This window comes from Acomys minous (assembly GCF_964271855.1).
Source record: "Acomys minous genome assembly, chromosome: 9".
Classification (NCBI taxonomy): domain Eukaryota; kingdom Metazoa; phylum Chordata; class Mammalia; order Rodentia; family Muridae; genus Acomys; species Acomys minous.
The window spans coordinates 43,786,573-43,797,166 of NC_140490.1; the positions used below are offsets into that span (position 1 = coordinate 43,786,573).

General features: G+C 45.9%; 1 long non-coding RNA gene across 1 annotated transcript; it reads right to left on the reverse strand.

Moving 5' to 3' along the window:
* Positions 1–6,903: 6,903 nt before the first annotated feature.
* On the reverse strand, positions 6,904–10,368 carry LOC311604520. Its single transcript, XR_014781536.1, has 4 exons — positions 9,761–10,368; positions 8,974–9,122; positions 8,713–8,770; positions 6,904–7,678 (listed from the first exon to the last, which is right to left on the reverse strand). It is a non-coding gene; the product is annotated as an uncharacterized lncRNA (long non-coding RNA).
* Between the last annotated feature and the right edge of the window lie 226 nt (positions 10,369–10,594).

The following is a 10,594-nucleotide window of genomic DNA, read 5'->3' on the forward strand; positions in this document are numbered from 1 at the left end:
TGGTCTTTTGTCATCTCTATCTATCCATCATCTACCACTTCTTTGTCTAGCCATCTGTTGGTACAGTATTTTGTATCCGTTCGGCCAACAAAGCAAATAACTGACACAGCGAGACTGAAATGTACTTTAAAGCTGCCAGCACTTCGCCGGGCAGAGTCTGAACTGATTCTAATCTACTCATAAACTAAACAAACTACTCTAAACCTTATAACACACATATATTCCAAGCAGTTGCCACTATGACCCCTGGGCCAGTCCGAGTCAAGTTCCCACTGTCCTCCTCCAACCATCAAAAACCTGGTCCCTCTCCAACCATCCAACTTTTTCCTTTCTCACCCAGGAAGTCCCGCCTTCCACTTCCTGTCCTTTTGCCCAGCTGATTGGCTAAACAGCGCTTTATTGACGGTTGATACATTCACTCACCATTCTTCCACGATCTGTCCTAGTGTGCTTTCTATGGCTGTGGTTTAAGTCATTGGCTTTAATTAAAAAAAAAAAAAAAAAGCCCACCCAACTTAGGCTGGGAGCAGCTGTTTCTGTTTGCAGGGGCTGATCACTTCTGGCACTTGGGGTGATCCTGACAAATGGCACTAGTAAGTCACCTTAGGCGTCATGCATTTGGTCACTGTGGTAGTTTATATGCAGATTGGCCCCCATAGGTTCATGTATTGGAGCATTTGGTCTCCAGATGACAGTGCTGTCTGGGAAGGTTATGGAAGGTTTAGGTGATGGAGCTTCGCTGGAATGTTGGGGCAGGCAGTGCAGGAGGAACAGCAAAACAGCTCTAGAATTCATGGAATGCGGCCCACCGGTTAGCAAACCCCCATGGGTGTGTCTCGGCAAGGCATAATCCAGAGAACTTCATGCTGTTATGGAACATAACTCTGCTTGTTACCTTTGTGGTCCTTACAATCCCTTAACATGTGAATTGTGTGAGTACTATAAGGGGGTTACCACTCCCTCATTTGGCAGTATTATTGGCATATGCAATAACAATGCTTGATCTCTTCCAGGCATCACTGCTGGAGCAGATTAATGATTCAACCACCATCTCTGAAAACAATCTGCAGATGTAGATTGCTAGCAGTGACCACTACCCTTAGAAAGAATTTGGAAAGATAGATTATTCAGCAAGGTTAGATAAAGATAGATAAAGATGCTTTTTGCTAGTGGCTCTGATGTAGAAAGTCCTAGGGGAAAATAGATTGTTTAGCAAATTGAGATAAAGATGTTTTTGTTATTGGCCCTTCACAGATTATAACTTCTTACTCTGTGATATAAAATGTCAATGCTGCCTAACTCCAGTGATCCAGTTATAACCAGAGCACCTTCTACACATGTGTTCAAGTTCCCATTTGAGAGTCTTCTGGCACCAGGGTTTGTTTCTTAAGGCCACGTGAATGACCCTGTTGACATTTCTCATGGGGAGGGCACGCACAGAGTGTGGGGCATGTGGGTGGGCCGTCAGAGGGATGCTGGAGAGCATGTCTTCTGAGAGGTTCAAGCAGTTTGCAGGTCCCTTGAGAACATCAGAGGCATCCGGGGAGAATCAGTGGCCTAGCTGATCTCCAGGGCACCTTCCTGCCAGTCTGGAGCCTGAACACAGGTTCAGGGAGAGTATCTGTTCCAAGTGACAGAGTTCCTGAGCCAGGGAAACAAGCATTATTCTGCTCTAGCTGAAGCTGATTCAGGAGTTCCGAGCAAGGAGCAGGATTAGGCTTGGGAAGCCAGCCCACTGCAAACGGAATTTTCCCAAGTGTAGTCTACGTTCTCAGTGGATTAGGACCGGTGAGCCAGCCCACTGGAAATGGAATTTTCCCAAGTGTATTCTACATCCTCAGTAGTTCCCACTTGCTCCCCAAAGCCACCTGAATGAGTCCATTTTTCTGTGACTGTAACAAACTACCTGAGGCGGTGTACCATACAAAGAGGTTTGTTTATCTTTTAGTGGTCTGATCAGGACCTCTGGCTGCTTTACATCTGTGGAGAAGGTGAAAGGAGACACGGCTAAGGTATGCTCACCGGCAAGGAAGCCAGAGGCTGTGGAGGACTCTCTACCGCTTATAATCCACTGCTGCCAGACAGCCCCAATCGTTTCAGGAAGGGCGTGTCCCTGACCTGATCCTTTCCTCCTAGGCTCCATCTCTCAAAGGTCACCAGCTGTCAACATCACCACCACACTGACATAGAAGGACAAAACTGTCCAAGCCTGTACATGTCCTCCTGAGAAAGCCGGCTCTGCCTTGAGAGAATTAAGGTAAAAAGGCAGACACAGGTGATGATGTGGACAGAAATGCAGGGGAACTGAGGCAGGGGTGAAATAGGGGAGCTGCCTATCCCCTCCTGGCTTGTCCCTGTACCTCCAGGATCTAATTTTTAGGTTTGGGATTTTCAAAACCTCAAATGGAAAAAAACAACAACCAACCAACCAACAATAACAAAAACACCAGGGTTTTTTTTTTTTCCCTTGCCTTCAGTCACTCAATTTTGTGCCACAATACTGCTCAAAAGGCTATGCTCTTCTTGTCTGTCTAGACATTTGTGTATCAGGCATCTGAGGTGGCTAAAATGAACAGGTGTGGTCCACTGCTTGAGAGGTAGGGGCTGGAAGATCAGAAGTTCAAGGTCAGCCTTGGTTTCTCAGTAAATTCAAGGCTAACTTGGGCTGAGACTCTGCCTCATCACCACTATCCCATTCTCTTAAAACAAACAAACAAACAAAGAAACAAAGAAACAAACAAACCACTCAGGGGTGTAGAGCTTCCTGGGACAATGTTGGAATGTTTCAGTGTCACTGTAGCAAGGGCTCATGAAGTGGTACTTCTGTAGAAGTGAAATTGAAGGAGCAGGGATTTGCTATATTCAGGACTTGTGTGGGATCCAGAGAACATCAGTTGACGAGACAGGAGAGATTCCTGGGGCTCACTCACTACCATGCCTCTCCCTTTCGTCTGGGGTTAGGTGTACCTCTCAGTACTGAGCTGATGTGCTGGGGGAGTTTTACTTAGTTGCAGTTCACTTAGTGCCCAGGTGAGTAAACGAACCAGACCAACCTGGGATGTTAAAAGGGTGAGTCCGACCTCAGCAGTGAATGCAAGGCTTGTCCTCATCTTTTCACCTTTAAGAAAAAGTCCAGTTGTCTTCTTCCTTGGGTGAAGGGGGACTGGGGGGAGGGGGTAACAGGAAGGGGAATGGGGAGGGGGGACCCGGACTGCTGGGTGTTTCAATGGCTGCATAGAGGATTTGCTGGGCTGGCCCGGTTCGGGGTGGGGGATCTATGGAGCTGCACTGGGCGTGCCATAGTTTTTTTTCTCTGCGGCTTTAGTATCACCCTTTCCTGTTTTGGACCTATGAACCTCGCAGGAGTGTTTCCTGGGGCTCCTGAGTTTTATGCGTCGGGACAGGAAGCACACTGCCTCCTCTTTGGGTTGAGATTCTTGATCCGCCAGCGTCTGCACACACAACCCACGCCCTTGCAGCAACCACTTGCCAGCAGCAGCCACGTGAGTCTGCAGCACCCACGCCCCTACAGCAGCCACGCGCCAGCAGCCCCCATACTTCTACAGCAGCCATGCGCCAGTGACACACACACACGTGCGCCTGCAGCACCCACATATGTGTGCCCAGCCTCGCTGCTGCCGCCGCTCCAGCGACGCGCGCAAGAGAGGAGGAAGTCACAGTCCGGAAGAGTCAAGCTGCAGAAGTTTAGCTGCATTTCCAGAATAGCCAGTGAACCCAGCGGGAGCAGGGGTGGTGGTGGTACAGAGGGAGGTCTCAGGGTGTGCAGCGTTTAGGAGCCAGGTACTTATGCCACAGAATCACAAAAGAATCTTAGGCTCATGCTGAGATGGAACTTGAAGGGTGGGGCTGGAGCAACCCAGAGTTGTCCCCTGAAGTCACTGGAGATTCACATTGCTAGAATTTAAAGCAAGTGAGAAAGGGAAGCCGACAGACTTGCCAACTCAGGCCCAAACGGGAAAGCTCTGTGCAGAAATGAGACCAAGCAATCGCCGCCTTTAGCATACAGAAGCCACAGCGCTGCCGTCAGCAGAAGAGGTGTGTCCACATGGCTTGGACAATTTAAAACTGTTTTGCATCCTCAAGTTTATCATTTCTTCCTTCTTTTAATGAGGTGGCTGGTGAAACCCCTTTCAACAATTTAAATATAGGCTGGTGTTCAGAATGTATTTTAAAATGTTTGCTCAATGTAAACAGTGTTAGAATTTAGTACTATAAATAGCTTTTGAATTATTTATACTTTCAAAAATGTTTTCCATTGTAATCCTGAGATCGGTCTGTCGGTTTGGGTAAGAAGAAAACAAGTAAGACACAAGTATTTCTACTTAAGATTGAACCCATTCACCTATTCATAGGTGACGTTTACCTGTGTGTTACAATATTAACCTGCAAGGCAAGATGTGCCCACTGGTAAAATAGTGGCACTAAGGTTATGGAGATAACCAATCACTTTCTGACTGGATTTGAGGCCTGTGCCACAGGAGGGAGTTCAGGCCTGGTCCTTTGGGGGTAGGGGCGCAGAGGAGGGCAGCCCCAGTAGTCAGACAGGCTCCAGCAGAGGAGAGAAGACTAAGGCAGATGGAGTAATGGGTGAAGGAGTCGGAGAATCTTGCATCTCTGACTGACTAGCAACCAGGATTTTTTAAAAATACATATTCCAAAAAAAAAAAAAAAGGCAAACTTATGATTTCAAAAGAAATACAGATCCTATCATTTTGTCCCCAGACAAATGTGAAAAGTACAGAGAGAATAGGTATTTCAATCTTAAATCATTTTAGGCTGTGTAAGCATTTATGACATATAACATTCTATTTTTCAGGAAAGTGAAACATTAAACAGATAGAAAAACTATCTGAGCCGGTCTAGGCCAGTGAGTTAGCCTAACTCAAAAGTTTGAAAGCTTTCCCAGGCGGTAGGTTGGCTTGTTCTTTCTTTCTTTCTTTCTTTCTTTCTTTCTTTCTTTCTTTCTTTCTTTCTTTCTCCCTAAGATTTATTTATTATTATGTATACAGTGCTCTGGCTGCATATACACCTGTAGGCTGGAAGAGGGCATCATATCATATTACAGATGGTTGTGAACCACCATGTGGTTGCTGGGAATTGAACTCAGGACCTTTGGAAGAGCAGGCAGTGCTCTTAACCTCTGAGCCATCTCTCTAGCCCATAGGCTGGCTTGTTCTATTCATTTGTTTTTCTCTCTGTTCTTTAGTTGAAAGATCTCACTGTAACTTATTGTGAGCCAGTCTTCTTATGATTGGCAAATTCTTATTTTTTTAATGTTAATTTTTATATTATCTATCTCTCTATATATTATCAGAGTTTGTTTTAGGCAAACTAACTTTGCTATTAAGTTTTTATTTTCTAGGGGCAATGTCCTGTAGATGACATATTGGAGGAATCCTGGAATCTAATGTGTTGCCAAAGCTATTTGCTTCTGAGTTTGCTTAGGGACAGGTGTGCTAAGAGAATGCTGGGGCTATCCAACTTTTTTTGTGCTTTTCACAATCTCCATGGCAAGGAAGACTCCCAAAGTAGGGCCAGATAAGGTTACTTCTTTGAGAGCAGAAATAATTTTTCCTGGGAAAAGGCATAAGTGAATCATAATATAAAAGTGCCCCCCACAAATGCAACAGGTAGAAGATCAGAAACCCAAGGTGAAAGACAACACAACAGCAAAACTAACATTCGGTTCAGCTTTGCTGGACTGTGTGTCACAGTTGTGCTGGCTTCATGGTTCTCACTGTTTTTCACTCATCGTGGCTGTTCCGGGTCCTGTAAACTTGGCCCAAAGCCCATGGCTCAGGAGGTCATGGACTCTAGAGAGGGAAATACTGCTGTTGTTTTGCTGAATGACCTGTGGTCAAGCTGTCCATGCATTAGTATTGTTCTCAGCCTTGGCCAAAGATGCTTCCCTCTGCAGTATGCAGCCCTTAATGCTGAGCATGTAGACTCACCGCTAGTCAAAGTGCTGTGGATAAGTGACTGTTGAGAGCTCAGCCCTAAGTGCATCATGTGTACCAAGCCCTAGGACCAGGCTAAGGGAAAAATCTGGGAAGAGGCATTGGAAAGAATAAAAGAGCAGAGCCTGGCATGGTGGCACACACCTGTAATCCCAGCAAAACAGCATTTCTCTGTGCAGCCTTGGCTGTCCTGGACTTGCTTTGTAGACCAGGCTTGAACTCACAGAGATCAGCCTGCCTCTGCCTCCCCCAAGTGCTGGGATTACAGCATGTGCCACCACACCCGGCTAAGATCTTATTTTCTAACGGAATCATTTAGCACTATGAATTTTCCTTGCCATTGTTAGTCACATATCATACATTCTGCAGACTCTGTTGCTTGTGCGAGATGTAGCCTGGTCCCACTGCACCACAGGTGCAACAGCTTCTGCGTGCCTTGCAGGCTGAAGCTGGGAAAGTGCTTATCTAGATGTCTTTGTTGGAGCAGGGTACCCTTAAAGTTCTCTCTTTGTTCAGTTACTTTCTTTTAAATTAAGGACTTTGGAGCACTCAGTGCATGGGTTCTTGTGCCGCAAAGGATCTTTCATGTTGTCTTGGAACAAGGCAAGTGTCTTCTCATTAATGGTGCGAATATGTTTAATAATTACAGATAATCTCTTTAATAATTAAAAATATTTTAACTGTGCCTGAATTAAGCTCATTTCCTTCTCAAGCTGCATGTTTTCCACATCTTTCTGCTCCACTTTGGTTTATTTTTATTTATTTGTTTATTTTTTTGTCACTGCAAATCTAAGAGCAGTGAACAGTAACTGGGCCACTCTGGCTATGGTGCTATCCTAAAAATTCTTCTGTCAAATAAATTATATTCTTTTGGATTCAACCTTGCTCAAAACATTAACATTGCTTATTCATCTCTTTATTTATATTGTGTGTGTGCATGGTATGCCGTGCTTGGGCGGTAGCCAGAGGTGATGAAGAGGGCTGTGAGTCCCCTGGAGTTGGAGATTCCGGATGCAGGTACTGAGGTCCAAACTCATAGTCACCAAGAGCCCCAGTTCCCGACAGAGTCCCTGTTCCTCTCCAAAGCCTCTGCAGCTGGAATTTCTGTTTGTATTTGTGATGGCTGTTCTTAGTTGTCAACTTGACTACACCTGGAATTAACTAAAGCCCAAATTACTGGACACACCTGTGAGGAATATTTTTCTTAATTAGATCATTTGAGGTGGGAAGCTTCACTTAGAAGTAGATCCAGATCTCTGAGGTGGGGGAGAGCTCTGGACCACACCTTCCTCAGGCAGTCTGTATACAAAGGAACACGGAAGAAGGAAGCTTGCTTTCTTTTTGCCGGCTTGCTCTTGTGTCGATGTCATTAGCAAGTCCAGCCCTCCACTGGCATTAGAGCTTTTTTCTTCAGGATCCCGACATATACTGAAGACCAGCTGAGACAGACACCCTCTCAGGGACAGCTACTAGGCTTTCTTTGCTAGGCAGCCATTGTCGGACTAGCCAGACCACAGTCCGTGTGTAGGTACGTGCATGTGTGTGCAGATGCCTGGAGACCAGAAGAGGGTACCAGATCCTCTGGAGCTGGAGTTACAGAATGCGTCAGCTGCCAAATGTGGGTGCTGGGAGCTGAACTCAGGCCCTCTGCAAGATCAACTAGTGCTCTTAGCTGCTGAGCCGCATTTCCACCCCCTAGACTTAAAAAAAAAAAGAAAAAAAGAAAAAAAAAAGGTTATCAAATTTGTGTTTTAGATTCTTATGCTAAAGCCCAGGAACCTGTGGGCTCTTAGTTCTTTGAATAGCTTTTCAACACCCCTCTCATGCGACTCCAATAATGTTAAGGTTAGGCCTTTTGTTGCTGCCTCACAGATGCCTGAAGCTCTGCTCAGTTCTCAGTCTGTTTTCTCTCTGCCATTCAGGCTGACCACATTTTGTTAACCAGGCTTCATGTTCATTGATTTTTATCTTCTCATCACTATTCTGCTTACTATAGAGTTCTACTGGTGAGCTAACATTGCTCCCAGCAGTCATTTTTCTTGAGCTGTACTTCTCATATAATTACCTTTGATTCTTTTTATAACTTAATATTTCTTGGTGAGGTTTTCTATTGTAAAATTTTGTTTCAAGGTAGTGGATATTGGCTCTTGATTTGTCTGGTGACTTTTTTTTTTTTTTTTTAATTATGTGGAGACATTTTGGGTCTTGTTTCGCTACTGAGCCTAGCCAAGACTTCTCATTCAGTGGACAGCCATCTTGTTTAATTCTGATCAGTTTTTGTGGGCTGCAGCATCTAGGGCAGGTTTTAGAAGCTTGAAGTGCTGGTCCAGTTTGCTTGTGGCTTTGGGCTTCCACAGTGACCTTCACTTCTGTCACTTGTCCAAAGGAAGCACCGTTCCTCTGATCTCTCACTGGGAAGGTATCCTGTCTTTCCTCCAGCTGAGCAGCACTGGCCTGAGCTTGAGGGCTGGCGTTCAGTGCTGAGTGCTGAAGTGACCAGGCAGGTGCGTGGTGGAGGGCAGTCCCACAGGACAGGCTTCCTACAGAGAATATTTTCCCTCCGCAAACAAGGAAGAACAAGGTGATCAAAAGAAAGCCTCTGGGTAGTCCTTTCCACCCTGTTCCTCACTTTGCTGCTGTGCAGTATCTATGTGACCCTGAGGAAGGACCACATAGGGATAACCAAGACTTAGCTAAAAAAGAAGGTTGGGGCCGGTGAAATCATTAACCTTACCAAGTACAGATTCGTTTTCTAGTGTCAAAGTCAGAGGAGCTTTCAAAAGTCCGGGACTCTGTGGAGTGAGGAGTTTGAAATTTAGTGGCATAGTTGGTGTTCCCACGAAAGAAGGTCCCACCATGTTATTACTTTCCAGAGCCCTGGTGGGTATGAGGTGAAGTAAGGGTTCCCCAAGCAGCAGAGAAGGGGGTGGGAGGAGCAAGTCCTTAGGAGCCAGTGTTCATTCTGGGCCAAATGTGGGCCAATCTTGGCACTTACCTTAACATCCTTCCCCCAGGGGGGTGGGTGGCTGGGCTTGCCTCAGTGTGGCTACTCCTTCCGGTGATATACACCTGGCCTTCTCAAGATGCACAGTGGGATACAAAGCCCGGGTGCCCAGATGCTGGATACTGCGGTACCTCCTGTCACTGAGGGAGAGACCAGAAATTTGAGGGCGGGGCCAGCATGCTGTTCCAGGGCAATCAGACAGAAAGCGCCCTCCCTCATTTGGGCTGTGATGAGCCTGTGTAGGATGAGCTTTAGGGGTCTGTCTGTCTGTCTGTCTCTGTTTTACCAGTGCTAAGGGTATGGGCACCTGTACCACCACAACAGATTTTTACATGGATGCTAGGGACCTAAACTCAGATACAGTTTACATTTTCATTTGATTTAGGTCTCTTTAATCCTTCGCACAATGCATCCACTAGAAAGCGCTCTCTCTCTCTCTCTCTGTCTCTCTCTCTCTCTCTGTCTCTCTGTCTCTCTCTGTCTCTCTGTCTCTCTCTCTCTGTCTCTCTCTCTCTCTGTGTGTCTCTGCCTCTGTGTCTGTCTGTCTCTCTCTCTCTCTCCCCCCTCTCTCTCTTTTTCTCTCTCTCTCTCTCCTGGAGAGAAGGACTGGCCTCCATTATCCACTGTGCTTTGCCCCTTTTGCTGTTATGAAGCAAGTGCTTTGCTTGCTGAGGGTTCACTATCTTCCCTCTTTCTCCCTCTGCTCCCCAGAAATAGTCCCCCTCCCCCTCCCCCAACCCTCAGCCCCTACCCTACCACCCCAGCCAAGAACAACTACCTTGGTGCTGTCAGTATGGTCTTTTTTCTTCATGTGGCACCTGGAGCTGAAGCAGGGATCTGGACACAAGCCACTTAAAGGAATTACTGTCAAATAAAACAGTCAGTGCAAGTTGGCTTGGTAGAAGGTTCTGGACTGCAATCAGGATTTCTGATGGAATGTTGCAATCTGCCTGCCAGGATGTGATTTCAGAGACATTGAAAGGGAGACTTCAAAAATATTTTGATTTGCTTCAATTGGGGCTTTCTAAACATTTACTATTTGAAATCTTTCGGATTAATGATTCAAAATGCCGTTTGTTGCAACGACTTATGTTTAGTGTCTACTTGCCATTTATAAATGTTCAAACAAGATGGGTCCCGTGTGGCATTTCGGTGATGTTTGCAATTGCAGTTAGTGGTTTGTCCTGGGATTCTAGCGTCTAAGACACAAGAGGATGACAAAGAAGCCTTGAAAGAAAAGTTAATGCTGTTGCAAGGAGACAAAGCACAGCGGACAATGGAGGACGGGCCTTCTCTTTAGTCCAAAGAGAGACCGTTCTAGTCAATGCATTGTGAGATGGAGGAAAGAGACCTAAATGAAATGTAAATATGCCTGCCAACACGGCCTCTCAGGCTAACACCCTCTTCAGGCTGCAGACACCACACTGATGTACTTATGGGGTCCCCCTTAGCAACAGAGTTGCCATGGAAACTCATTGTGACTTGCTGAGAGGAACCAAACGGGAGGAGACTGCAGGAATTTCTCATTGAAATAATTACAGTCACACTCCCTGTGCCGAAGAGATGAATGCACCATGACTTGTTTTCCAAATTCTTTTTTAATGCATGTTTG